Source organism: Macrotis lagotis, chromosome 1 (assembly GCF_037893015.1).
Source record: "Macrotis lagotis isolate mMagLag1 chromosome 1, bilby.v1.9.chrom.fasta, whole genome shotgun sequence".
NCBI lineage: Eukaryota > Metazoa > Chordata > Mammalia > Peramelemorphia > Peramelidae > Macrotis > Macrotis lagotis.
Window position 1 is genome coordinate 857182029 of NC_133658.1, and position 15264 is coordinate 857197292.

The following is a 15264-nucleotide window of genomic DNA, read 5'->3' on the forward strand; positions in this document are numbered from 1 at the left end:
ATACGAAGAAAGAAATAATCCCTACTCTCAAAGAGAGTACATTCGAATGGAAGAGACAACAGGTACATACATAATATACAGAAAAAATGCAATAAAAGAAATACAAATAAATATGATAGTTAAAAACAAAATCGTTTGGGAGAAGAGGACACTACAGAAAAGACTTCATGAAGAAGGTAATGTTTTGAAAGAAGAGGAGTCATCTGTGAGGTAGAGGTAATGAGGGAGTGCATCCTAGAAATGGGGGAGAGGTATTACAAAGTCATGGAAATGGTAGACAGAGAGCCATGTGTAAGGAACAGAGAGAAGGGTGGTTTAGTTGGATCTCAGAGCTCAGATCAGGGAGTAATATACAATGAGGCTGGGAAGAAAAATGAAGGGCAGACTTTAAAAGCTAAGAGTTTATATTTTATCCAAGAGGCAATAAGGGGCCACTAGAATTTATTGGAGTCATAGTCAGCTCTGTTTTTAAGGAAAATCATGCTGGCAGCAGTGTGGAGGATGGACTGAAGCAGAGAGAGTCCTGACACGGGGATACTAGTTAGGAGAATGCTGCAATAAGTTCTGAGGCTAGGTGGTACAGTAGATAGAGCACCAACCCTGGAGTCAGGAGTACCTGAGTTCAAATTGGACCTCAGACACTTAGTAATTACCTAGCTGTGTGGCCTTGGGCAAGCCACTTAACCCCATTAGCCTTGGAAAAAAACTAAAAAAAAAAGTTCTGAATTAAAAATGTGGCTCAGAAAGAGAATTCAAATGAAAGATGTTGTAGAGGGGAAAACTGCAAGATTTGGCAACTGAATAATGTGGAGTAAGGGAATGGAAGAAGTCAAGGATGATATGAGGTTATGGATTTGAGAAACTGCAAGAATGTTGGTACTTTTGACAGAAAAGATTTAGAGGAGAAATCAATGGGTTCTATTTTGAACATCATGTGTTTGAGATGTTTCAGGATGTCAAGTTTGAAATGTTTGATAGGAAACTGATGACACAATTGAAACTAAGGGGAGAGACTGGGGCTAAGTAATAAATCAGGGCATCTCTATACATAGAGAGGACAACTGAATCCATCAAAGATCAGAAAAAGAGTAGAGAGAAGAAGGCCTGTTTTGGAGAACATCCAACCTTAGGAGATATCAAATAGAAGATCTAAAGAAGATCTAAAAAAGAAGATGGAAAATAGCAGTAAGAGAAGCAGAAAATCCAGTATTATATAAGAAAACCCAAAGGAAGAATAGTCATTGTACAATGATGTATTAGTTTCCTCCTCTATAAAATGGGCATAATCACATTTGAGCAGTTAGGATAAAGTGCCAGGTCTATGGGGAGAAGACATCTTCCTGAATTTAAATCTTGTTTCAGATACTTATTAGTTGTGTGACCCAAGGATGTCACTAACCCTGTTTGCCTCAGTTTCCTTCATCTTGTAGCTGGAGAAGGAAATGTCAAAGCACTCCAGTTTCTTTGCCAAGGAAACCCCAAATGGCATCAAAAAGAATCAAATATGATTAGAAAACAACAACTGAAGAGCAACAAAGCACATTTGTGCTACCAGATTTTGTTCAGGTTGTTATGATGTAGTCATTTTTAAAAACTTTAAAGAACAGTAGGTATGGAAGTTACCAACAGTATCTCAAATTTAGTCATATTTTCTCAAGGGTTTGAAGAAAATTCCCCTCCCTGTTTATTTCAGAAAGAAGCCTTAGTGGGGAGACAGCCATGATAAAATTTCAGACAAAATTGAAGACCATTATCCTTTGGAAGACAAATTAGACTTGCTTTTATTGGTCCCAGAGGACAGAAATAGAATGAGTAGAAGCTGCAAATTAAGGCTATAAGTAAAATCAAACTTTCTAAGTAAAATCAAACTTTCTATCAGTCCAAAGGTTGAATAGGTCACCCTGGGAGACAGCTACTTCTTGCTTGGTCTTTGTAGGGCTTCAAGAAGTTGGATGATGAATTGTAGCATGGATTCTTGTTAAGTTACAACTTGTCAAAGGTTCTTAGTCTGGCAAAAGACTTCAGAGGGTGCAAGAACATGAATAGGAAAGAAATTATATCTTTATTATCATAACCTCCAAACTGAAATTTAATATTTTCTTCAATTGTATAAAAACTTTATTCTAAGAAGGGGCCCATAGACTTCACCAGACTGACTAAGAGGATCCAAGATACACAAAAGGTTATGAATCCTAAGCTAGATGATCTCCAGGGTCCTCCCAATTTTGAAACCCTGAGATTAAATCTTACATGGGGTAATTCCTCATACTAATCTGCTCTGCTCAACATTTTATTCTCCAAATATTTTTAGACTGGAGTTTATAATTTAGGTAAAACAGATGTTGACCCACTGGGGGAAAAACCAACAGAAAACAAGAAATAGAAAAGAACACAGAAAGAGAAAAGACATCCTGATGGTGTTTATAAAGCAAACAGAGTGGAACAACCCAGGATATTTAGGGGAATCCCTTGGTGAAAAGGCAGTCATATGGACTGAGGATGCCTACGATTCCATCTCCCTCATTCCCTCAACTTGGAGCACAGACTGCTCCCAGAGTTAACCTAGAACATTGGTGGTGAAGATTCCAGGAAAAAATGGGTCATTTCTCAAATATTAAATCCTTGTGACCTTAAAACTACCCTAAGGTTGAGGCTGAGAAAGTCCTACCTCTAAACCAATGAGAGATTTTAAATCCAGAGACATCATTTTTCCTCAGTCAGATTCTGTTGCAACCACCCAGATTAGTTATTACTCATCTGTGACCAGAGGCAGGATCAAGACTACATTGTTTGTTTGGTTTTTTTAGAAGGATTTGAGACTATTAATTTTTATGAGAACAGGAACCAATTCTGATCTAAACTTTGCATATCCCTAGTACCCAAGTCAAAGCTCTATGTACATAATAGACAATCAATAAATGTGTGCTGAATAAAACAAAATTTTTCATTAAGCCATTTAAAATGTCAATGGCTTGTATTTCTTTTTTAAAAAAACTAAATTTTATCATGAATCTAATTTTCAATAAAAATAAACATTTCAACATAAAATTAGAGGATTTCATAAAAAATTTAGCTTCTGTTATATAGTTTGCTTGTTTTTAAAAAGAGAGGGAGAGGAGAGGAGAGTAGGAGGGGAGGGAGAGGGAGAGAGAAAATGGATATAGATAATGTGTGGGGATCCACCTGACTCTAATTTAGTATAAAAGATCTGGAGTCTTCAATATCTCATATTAGCTAACTAGCAAGTAATGTCCTAAAGGCCTAACACCTTGATCAAGTAGGAATGTCTCTTTGAGTTTCAGAATCAAAGGTATAAGACAGGTGTGAATAATTCCCTGATATCACTATTGAAAAAAAAGGAAGAAACTAGATAAAAACAATCTCGAATGTTTTGAAGGACTGAAATGCTTCAAGCTCCTAAATGGAATGAAATGAAAAAACACTACACAAAAAATGTATTGGATTCACACTTTCTAGAGATTAGATAAAAACAGCACACCAGGTCAAAATCTAATATTTCAATCTCAGACTAGACTAGTGGTGGAACAGTTCCAGCCAAGCCCCTCAGGAAGGAATTGCTTGAAAGTGAAATGAGTAGGTGTGGGTAGGTGGAGCAATGGATAGAGCACCAGCCTTGGAGTCAAGAGTACCTGAGTTCAAATCTGACTTCAGACACTTATTAATTACCTAGCTGTGTGGCCTTGGGCAAGCCATTTAACCCCATTGCCTTGAAAAAACCTAAAAAAGAAGTGAAATGAGTAGAACAATGTACATGGTAACAGCAACATTGTGCAATCATCAACTATGACTGACAACTCTTCTCAGTAATACAGGGATCCAAGACAATTCCAAAATACTATTCATGATGGAAGAGTCTTATTCCATTTCCAGAGAAAGAATTAATGAGTCTTGTTGCAGATCAAAGCAAGTACTATTTCACACTTTATTTTTTCAAGTTTTTTTCCCCTTTTCTTCTGTTTCTTCCTTCACTACATTACTATGGAAATGTGTGGCAGGGAAGAAAGGAGAAAATGTGAAAATCAAAATTGTCTTTACAGTAGTTAGAAAAAATAAAATTCTATTGGGGGGGTGGAGCAACTAGGTGATGCTGTGGATAGAGCACTGGCCCTGGAGTCAGGAAGTCAGGAGGATCTGAATTCAAATCTCACCTCAAATACTTAATAATTACCTAGCTTTGTGACCTTGGGCAAGACACCTAACCCCAAGAAAGAAAGAAAGAAAGAAAGAAAAGTGGGGGGGGGGGGAATTGCTTAGAACCAGGAAAAGAAGGACAAAAACAAAGACTCTGTCTCTTCTACCAACCCTTAACTAGAAAAAAATTTTTCAAAAAGTTGGAAGATTTGGATTTCCCATCAGTGATGGTAACCAGATTAGCCAATGACTACAAATGACAACAGTGTCTGCATCAAAGACACATTACTATGCAACCTCTAACAAAGAAGAGATAGATTTAAAGTGAGAGATATATTTCTTCTTTTTTTTCAAGACAATGGAGACAAGTGACTTGTCCAAAGTCATACAGCTAAGTAAGTTTTAATTGTCTGAGGCCTGATTTAAACTCAGGTCTTCCTGACTTCAAAGCCAATGCTCTATCTACTGTGCCATCTCACTGCCCCCTAGATATATTTATGTATATGGCTAATGAGAACATGTGTTTTGCTTGACTCAGTATTTGTTACAAGTAATTCATTTTTCTTTTCTTTTCCAATAGGATAAAGTATAGGAGGAGGAAAAAAGAGATTTCAATTTTTTTTATTTTAGAAATACAATTTAAAATAGAGAGGTTGGATCACTGCATTATTCATTTTACTTAAGTGTTTTACATTATTGCAAAAGAGCTCTCATAGATTGGGGTAATTTGGAAATGTTTGTAATGTAAAAACAAAACACCTCAATAAAATTTTAAAAGAAAAAAAAAGACTTCATGAAAAGAGAGGACTTCCATCTAGCAAGGATCTAAGAGTTATCCCTTTACCACACAGACTAAGTTTTAATGTTGGTTCTTGTCCTTTGCTATTGAAGAAGACCAAAATAACATTACCATGTTTGAGACAAATTACAGTGTGTCTGATTATGGTTGATCTCACCAATACCTGGGGTATTTATTCTAAACTTACAAATCTCTTTTTTCTTTTAGCTGCTTCAATTCTGCCTTCCTCATAGATTGCAGCACCATCACTGATGAGGGCATGCCATGCTGTGTGGCCCTGTGCCACTGTCTCCCATGCTGTACAATCAATTCTAAAGTTCTTAAGAGAGATCTTCAGGATGTCCCAGTATCACTTCTTCTGATCCCGTGAGCATATGCCCACTGTGAGTTCTCCATAAAATAGTCTCTCTGGCAAGTGTACATTTTGCATTCTATCAACTTAGCCAGTCCATTGTAATTGAACTCTCTATAGTAATGTTAGAATGTTTGGCAAGTTTAGCTCAAGAAAGGACCTCAGTGTCTGTTATTTTTTTCTGTCAGGTGATCTTCAAAATTTTTCTAAGACAATTTAAATGGAAATGATTCAGTTTCCTGACATGGCGCTAGTAGACTATCCAGATTTCACAGGCATATAGCAATGAGGTCAACACAATGGCTCTACAGACCTTCAGTTTTGTAGTTAATCTAATCTCTTTTCTCCAACTCTTTCTTTCAGAGCCTCCCAAATGCTGTGCTACCTCTGGCAATGTGTGTGTCAGCCTCAATGTCAATGTGTACCACCTTGGAAAGGACACTGCCAAGGTAAGTGAACTTGTTCACAGTACTCAAAATGATGCTGGTGGATGGACCACTTGTATTTTCTTGGTGTTGGACCAAAATTATCACAAACAGCAGAGAAAGATCCATACTTTCTTTCATCTCATATTCAGATACTGCACTGAGTGCACAGTCACCTGCAAAATGAAGATCATTCACCAACACTCCTTCCACTTTGGTCTTGGCTTGTAGAATTTACCATCATTGTGGTAGATAACCTGAGGCCATGTCAATCCTCAATGAAGGTGTCTGATAATATGGCTGAAAATATGCTAAAAAGCATTGAAGCAGCACAGTTTTGTTTATCTCTATTGGTGACCAGGAAATCTCAAGAGCATCTCCACTATTCAGAACCAGGGTAAACACAACATCATGAAATTTATGCACATTCAATCAGTATGTACAATACTGATGAACTTCTCTGGGCAACTAAATTTCAACATAATTTTCCATCACAACTTATGGTATCAAAGGCCTTGGTCAGATCTACAAACGTTTTATTCAGACCTCTGTTCTGCTCCTGGCATTTTTCCTGCAGTTGTCAGAAGTAAACACAATTATCAACTATTCCCTGACCCTTTCTGAAACCACACTGTCTCTCAGGGAGGTGACCATCTTCCAGGTGAAGGATCAGCCTATTGAAAAGAACTGGCAAAAATCTTACAATAACAACTAAAAGTAAATGGAAGACTATTTATAATGAGGTCATGAGAGGTCAAGCCTTCAATAATGACAACTGCTGTTGCTGTTTCCAACTCTATTCCTCCCAAGGATTCCTTGCCATATCTGGTAGTCTGAGCCCACTCTAGCATTAAACTCACACAGAATTATAAGTGTATCCTCTTTTGATACATTGATGATAAGTGTCTCCAGGTTTTCATAAACTTTTTCTTTGACTTCATCAGGTTTTGTCATGGTGGGAGCATAGGCACTGATGATGGTGGCATGATATTTTTCCTGAAAGTGGCAATCACATTGTCATGAGACTGTCATTCACTCCTTTTGGTAGGCATTCAAGCTTGCTGACAAGATTAGTTTTGATTACACAACCTACCCCAGTCTCATGGTACTCCCCTCCACTGCAGCCACTCCAGAAAAGCTCTGTTAACATTAAGCTGGCCTTTATATGCCAACTTTGTTTCATGAAGGCTACTATTTGGATATGATACCTGCTGACTTCTCTTGCAAGAAGAGTTGTTTTGTCTTTCAGGTCTACTGAATCTTGTGTTGAAAATGAGTATTTACAAATTTCATACTCCAATGTAGTGAGATCTTCTTTAAAGAAGTTTTTATAGATTTTTTTCATGACTTGACTACACTGTTGGATCCCCTCAGCAGCTCTGTTTGTGGCGGCAAAGAAATGGAAACTGAAGGAATGTCCATCAATTGGGGAATGGCTTAACAAACTGTGGTATATGTATGTGATGGAACTCTATTATTCTATTAGAAATCAGGAGGGACAGGAATTCAGGGAAGCCTGGAAGGATTTGAATGAACTGATGCTGAGTGAGATGAGCAGATCCAGAAAAACATTGTACATCCTAACAGCAACATGGGAGTGATGATCAACCTTAATGGACTTGCTCATACCAGCAGGGTAACAATCAGGAACAATTTTGGGATATCTGCAATGGAGAATGCCATCTGTATCCTAAGAAAGAATTATGGAGTTTGAACAAAGACCAAAGACTTTCTATGTACCTTTAATTTAAAAAAATTATTATGTAATTCTGCTATATTTCACGCTATGTTTCTTCCTTTTTAATATGATTTCACTCTCATCACATTCAACTTGGATCAGTGCATACTATGGGGATGATACAAAGACTAACAAACTGCCTTCTGTGGGGGGGTGGGGAGAGGGAAGCAAGATTGGGGAGGAAATTGTAAAACTCAAAATAAATAAAACTTTTCTAAAATTAAAAAAAAGAATACATTGCATGTGGTTTAGTTAAAAAAAAGCCTAAATCTCAGGGTTACCCCTACAACTTTCAGAAGAATAAATAGCTATTCTACATGGAACTGACTTGCCAAAGCCTGTGAGAATTGGGATCAATATCCTCAGAGTCCATGTTACAAATTTACACAAGTGACAACATGGCAAGGTAGAGACCTACCAAAAAGCTAGGCATATTGGCAGTATGACTTTGGGCAAATCATTTCCCTCAGAGACAGCTTTAAGACTTTAAATTCCCTATATCAATGAAATCACAAGTCCAAGTCCAGGATATCTATTTAGACACATCATAAAATTTAGCAAGGCAGTAAGAAAACTGCTCTATTGTGTTCTCACTTGTGCTTTTTTTTGTTTTCTTCAATGCACCTTAAAAAATGTTTTATTGATTATCTCTATTTTCTTTATCTCATACTTTCCACGAATCTACTACCTCACATCTCAACCAAAAGTCTTTCTTGTAACTAATAACATTTAGTCCAGCAAAACAAGTTAATACATTGGGCACCTGTGGGAACACACATCTCATTCACGTCTTTATTCTATTACCTCTTCTGTCAAGAGTGGAACCCAGTGGGGCAGTTAGGTGGCGCAGTGGATAGAGCACTGGCCCTGGAGTCAGGAGTACCTGAGTTCAAATCTGACCTCAGACATTTAATAATTACCTAGCTGTGTGGTCTTGGGCAAGCCACTTAACTCTACTGCCTTGCAAAAACCTAGATAAAAAAAAGTGGAACCCGGAACACTAATGTGCTGTTGGGAGAGCTACGAAATTGGTTCAGCCATTCTGGAAAATGATTTGAACTATATCTCTTTAGGGCTGAATTTCAACACAGAATTTAAAACATCAGTCAATTTCAGGGACCAAATTGAAGAGATTAGGAATCCCTATCCACTAGCTAAGATGTCCTTAAGAAAATTCTCCTTCAAAGAAGAGTGGAACATTTAAAAGCAGAAGGGACTTTGAAGGTCACTTATTCCCAGCCCCATATTATATAGATGAAGCAGTTGGGACTCAGAGAGATTAAGTGATTTGTTCTTGCCTCCTATTTTCTTTAATATTCTCCTACATTCTCCATTTGCCATGGATACTAGGGGTCTCTCAATGAGGGCTTACTGACTATAGTTTAAGACGTACAACTTGTTATAATAATACTATTGTTACTCTTACTATTCCTACCACGACTACTACTGTTATTGTTATTACTACAGTTGCTGCTGCATTTAACAATAATGAATATTAACTAATATTTACATAGTATTTTAAGGCTTGTAAAGTATTTTACATATTATCTCATTTGATCCTCAAAATAATTCTATGGTTCCCACCTCAAGAGCATATATACTAAATTGAAACAATACAGAGAAGATTAGCATTGTCCCCACTTTAGTATGACACACAAATTTGTGAAACATTTCATGCTTTTGGAACTCGAAATTTTTAAAAATAAATGTTAAAAATTTACATATTTTCATAACTAGAAAAAATTAAATATTTTTAAATAACTATAAGATAGGTACTATTATCTTTACTTTACAGATGAGAAAACTGAGGCTCAAGAGGTTAACTAACATGCCCCACACACAAAATGTTTGAGACAAGATCTGAACTTAGATTTTCATGATCGAAGATCAACACTCTATCCACTGTGCCCCCTACTGCCTTCACTTAGGAATCTACTTCCTTTGGGCCTGCCACCCAAAATTCTTATATTAGATGAGCTACAGCAGTAGCAGTAGGAAAGAAACTAGAAAAATGGAAGTTGGAAATTTTTTTTATTATTGAAAAGATTATGATGGCCCTGGCACAGTGAAGAATAGTCTGTGGAATTGAGAAAGGCTTCACTTCCTTCATGCTTCAGTGATTTTGCTGGGTTGGGTATCTGTTGATCAACACACCTTCTTCACCTTAGTAAAAGGTCTGTTGGCAGCCATCTGGCTCATTTGTTCATTCAATAAATATTAAGGGCTTAATATGTGTCAGACACTGTAGGGACAAAAGACAAAAAAAAAAGTCTCCCATCATATATGGAGGAAATAACCCCAAAACATGGAAGTCAATAGCAAACATATACACAGCTCATACAGAGAAACCTTGATGAACTAAACACTTCAGGTAGGGGATGGGCAGGAAAGAGCTCACTAGATGATATTATGGATAACTTCTGTATTTTAATCATCTAGTTTTCTCCTGTATTCCCTCCAACTCCTAAACACCCAAATAATTATCAATATATCAAAATAAAAAAAACTGACTTTCTATCCAAGGTTAAAGGAGTAATGGGAGGTATCTTCTAGCTTTTCTTTGGTTAAGGCAAGTCTTCAAGGCAACTAGGGAACTAAGAGGCAGGGGGGATGAGAGGGCACACTCCAGATAAGGGGTATAACCTAGGCAAAGACAGAGTAGTGGGAGGGGGAATGTCCTACATAGGAAACAATCTCTCCAAACTTAGCTAGGCAGGTCTTTAGATGATAGAAACATTGTCTCATCAGCCACAAATTCAAAACCTTCTCCATTTTATATGACCTATCAGAACTTGTCCTCCACTGGCAAAGTCTTTGAGAACCCAGGGTCTCCTTAATGTGATGATGGCATATTAGAGACTAACTTTGGGAGAAGAAAGGCCAAATTATATATTTTTAAAAGTCTAAGAAACCATATTATAATTGTCAGCATATAACTTTCATGGCTCAGTACAAAAATCTATATTGGTTTTGTTTAATGATGGAAATAGGTTTTAAAAAATAAATAAGAGGGAGCAGAGCCAAGATGGTGGCATAAAGGTAGCATTTCCCTGGAACTCCTTCCCCCCAAAACTCCAAAAGCCAACAAATTATGACTCTAGCCAGACATTAGAGGGGCAGAACCCACAGAAAGATTGATTGATACATTTTCCCAGTCCAAGATAACTTAGAAGTTCCGTGGAAAAGTTGTGTTTCACCAGGACCAGGATCTGGACAAAAGCCAGGTCACAGCCCAGACCAGCCCAGCCCAGCCCAGCCCAGTCCAGGGATCACCAGCAAGAGCTTGAATGGGTGGTGAAAGAACTCTGCTACACCAAAATGAGTATGGAGTGAGGAGTACTGGCTGCAGAATCTGTAGTGAGAATCTGGAGAAAGCAACCTGTACCCCCACAGATGGTAAGGGGGTCAAGAAAGACTGCAGAAATTCCTCTGCTCCCCCTTGGGGTAGGACTCTGCCATTTGCCCACACTCAGATCCAGCTTGCAGTTTGGGCTTCTATACTAAGTAGCCAAGCAGGATACCTCCTTATAGCTCCAGGGCAGAGGGAAGTGAGGTAGTCATCTACATATCAAAGCACAGGCAAGAGAGCATAAGACCTTAGAGGAATAAAGTTCCCAGTGGGGTGTCCCCCCCCAAAAAAAAACTCAAAGCCTTGGAAGTGCTGTCTTGGGCTGAGGAAATGAGTAAACAACAGAAAAAAAAATCTGACCATAAAGAATTACTTTAGTCCCATGGAAGATCAAAACACATACTCAGATGATGACAAAATCGAAGCTTCTGTATCAAAAACCTCCAAGAGAAATAGAAAATGGACTCAGACTTTGGATGAGTTCAAAAAAGGCTTTGAAAAGCAATTAAAGGAGATGGAGGAAAAATTGGGAGGAGAAATGAGAGCAATGCAGAAAAATCATGAAAACCAACTCAACAGCTTGGTGAAAGAAATACAAAAAAATACTGAAGAAAATAATATGTTAAAAACCAGTTTAGGCCTAATGGAAAAATCAAAACAAAAGGCAAATGAGGAGAAGAATGCCTTAAAAAGCAGAATTGGCCAGCTGGAAAAGGAGATTAAAAGCTCTCTGAAGAAAATAACTCCTTCAAATGCAGAATGGAACTAAATGAATTTGATGACTTTGCAAGAAATCAGGAAGAAATAAAATTCTTCCAAAACAGCCAAAAATTAGAAGAAAATGTGAAATATCTCACTGCAAAAGCAACCAACCTCAAAAACAGATCCAGAAGAAATAATTTTGAAATTATTGGGCAATCTGAAAGTCACAATCAGGAGAAGAGCCTAGACTTCATTTTTTCAAGAAATAGTACAGCAAAATTACCCTGAGATCCTAGAAGCAGAGGGTAAATAGAAATTGAGAGAATTCACTGTTCACCTCCTGAAAGAGATCCAAAAAGGAAAAACTTCCAGGAATATTATAGCCAAATTCTCTAACTCCCAAATCAAAGAGAAAATTTTAAAAGCTGCCATAAATGAACAATTCAACTACCGAGACACCATAGTCAGGATTACACAGGACCTGGCAGCATCTACATTAAGGGCTCGTAGGGATTGGAATATGATATTCCAGAAGGCAAAAGATCTTGGTTTACAACTGAGAATCAGATACCCAGCAAAACTGAACATCCTCATTCAGGGGAAAAGATGGACTTTCAATGAAACAGGGGACTTTAAAACTTTCCAACTGAGGGCAGCTAGGAGGTGCAGTGGATATAGCACCAGCCTTGGATATCAGGAGGACCTGAGTTCTAATCCAGCCTCAAGCACTTAATAATTACCTAGCTGTGTGACCTTGGGCAAGTCACTTAAGCCCACTGCCTTACAAAAACCAAAAATATATAGTGGTAATTTAAAAAAATAAAATAAATCTTTCCTATTGAAACAACCAGAGTGAACAGAAAGTTTGATCTCCAAGTACAGGACTGTGGTGAATCATAGATGGGGTGGAAGAGAAATACTAACTATGAGGAACTTAATGATATTGAACTGTTTGTATTCCTGCATGGGAAGAAGACACTGAAAACTCATATGAACTTTCTCATTTATAAGAGCTGTTAGAAGGAGCATATATAGACAGGACATAGGAAGGAGCAGAATATAATGGTATATTCAGTGGCTAGGCATCGTAGTGGATAAAGCACCAGCCCTGGAGTCAGGAGTACCTGGGTTCAAGTCCAGTCTCAGATACTTAATAATTATCTAGCTGTGTGGCCTTGGACAAGCCACTTAACCCCATTTGCCTTGCAAAAAAACCCTAAAAAAAATGTATATATATATATATATATATATATATATATATATATATATATATATAAAATGATATAATGTAGTAAAAAGATGTAGTCAATGGGTGATAAAGGAAAGCACTGGGAGGAAGGGAAAAGAAATGAAGAAGAAGCTAAGAAATTTCACATAAGAGTCAAAAAAAAATTTTTTTTTCAATAGAGTGGAAAGGGGGAAGGCAAGGGGGAATAAGTGAGCCTTCATTCTTATCAGAAATGGCTCAGAGGGGAAAAACATACACAGTTAATAGGGTGAGGAAATCTATCTTACCCTAGAGGAAAAATAAGAAGAAAGGGACGGGATAAGAGGGAATGGGGGGAGGGAAGGGGGGAATAGGTAATAGAAGAGAAGGCAGATTGAGGGAGAGGGTACTAAGATACAACACACTTTTGGACAGGGCCAGGATGAAAGGAGAGAGAGAATAGAATAAATGAGAATGGGGAGGAATAGAGGGGAGGTACAGCTAGTAATAGCAACTGTGGGGAAAACATTGAAGCAACTTCTCTGGTGGACTTATGATAAAGAAAGCAACTCAACCCAGAGACGGAGCCATTGGAATCTGAACACAGACTGAAGTATATTTTTTTCTCTCTCTCTCTCTCTGTTCTTGAGGTTTCTCATCTTCTTGCGGGGTGGGGGGGTTATGTTTACTTTTTTAACACATTCAATTTCAATCAATGTAAAGATTATCAGACAGCCTTCTGGGGGAGGAAAATTGTAAAATTCAAAACCTTACAAAAATGATAGGTAGATACTACTATTATAAATAATTGGAAAACAAACAAAATGTTAATTAAAAATAAATAAATAAAAGACAGGTAGGTGACACAGTGGCTAGAGTACTGACCAAGGAGTCAGGAGGACCTGAATTCAAATCCTCCTCAGACACTTGATATTTAACCCCATTGCTCCACAAAAAACAAAACCCAAAATTAAAAATTAGAAAAAAAATAAGTAAGATGGCACAATGGAAAGAGTCCTGGTATTGGAGTTCTAAGGTCTGGTACAATGACTCACTGGATATAGAGTCAGAGGGCCTTGATTCAAATCCCAACTCAGCTACTTAGGAATTTAAGTAACTCCACATCTCAGGGCTTCTTTTTTCATCTGTCAAATGAAGGAACTGGACTGGAAGGTGGCCAAGGTTTGTAAATACATGATCCAAAACCTAGTTTCAGATTTTGATTCTGAAGCTCACTGCCTGTGAGAGCATGAGCAAGTCACTTGTCTCTTGGGGTCTCAGGTTCCTCATCTGTTATTACAGGGATTGCACTTGATTCATTCAAATGTCCCAATATGTTTTACATGAATTCACATATATAATGGGTATCATATTACTTGCCTTCTTGTTGGGTGTGAAAGGGACCAGAGAAAAGGAGAAAATATGAAACTCAAGATTTAATAATAACATCAAAAATAAATTAATGAAAGAAAAAAAAGAAAAATTAAAAGAAAACTGCAAAGATCCCTTGCATCTCTCAGACTAGGTACCCATGACTTTAGTCACCCTGTCCTTCCTCTCCCCATACCACACTGGAGCCAGCAGGAGTCCAGGGAGAGTTCTCTTGGAAAACATCAAGGTTTGGTAGAGTCCGGTGACCTCAAGCCCTAGAGAGTGTATATGTAGAGTTAAGCAGCATAGACCTCTGAGTAACGAGTTAGCTTTGTCCTACTGTCAAAAGTTTAATGTGAAATTGAACCATACTGATGAGTAGTCTGTCATGAGATTGGCTAATTTTACCTTATTGTTGAAAGACTATCACCATAAAATCACCATACTCATGATTAGACCATTGAGAGATAGATTAGCTTTATTGTTTTGTCACAAATTTGTCACCATAATATTACTATTCTATTGCTCTGCCAGCATTATGGTAATTCCATGGTGCCTCAATAAAATGGGAAAAATCCTCACCCAAAAGGTCAAGGTCTCCCATTGTATCCAGTCTGTTTCCTATTAGAATAGACCATAATAGGGTGAAGATGGTTATGGAAGAGGCAATGAGGACACCTTTGCAAATCACTCTCTTCTTTATATCCAACACAATGTGCAAATCATGACATCATTCACATGATGTCATGGTCTTCTTCAATTACAAAGGACATCAATCAATAAATAAATAAATCCCCCTGGGGCAGCTAGGTGGTGCAGTGGATAGAGTACTGGCCCTGAAGTCAAGAGGACATGAGTTCAAATCTGGTCTCAGACACCTAGCTGTGTGACCTTGGGCAAGTCACTTAACTCCATTGCCTTGAAAAATCCTTCCCCAAAATTAAATAAATAAATACCCCCCCCCAAAAAAAACCCCTTGCTTGGGGAAGGATCTCATCCTTTTAATCCTTGACTTGGTAGAGAGGTACGCGTATGAAAACCAGGAAAGTCTTCTCCAACTGTAGACCACAGAAACACAACATTAAAATATTCTGAGCACCCACAACACAACCCAAAGCAAAGAAAATAGTGGCAATCAGAAAACCCCAACCTTGAGCCTTAGGTTAAAA

At 37.8% G+C, this 15264-nt stretch overlaps 1 long non-coding RNA gene and 1 other non-coding gene across 3 annotated transcripts in view; one reads left to right on the forward strand and one right to left on the reverse strand.

Moving 5' to 3' along the window:
- The window catches only part of LOC141508830 (uncharacterized), a 275036-nt gene that overhangs the window by 194042 nt on the left and 65730 nt on the right, over positions 1-15264 (reverse strand). The window lies entirely within an intron of this gene.
- LOC141510525 (U6 spliceosomal RNA) lies at positions 9043-9148 on the forward strand. Its single transcript, XR_012474997.1, has one exon. It is a non-coding gene; the product is annotated as a U6 spliceosomal RNA (small nuclear RNA).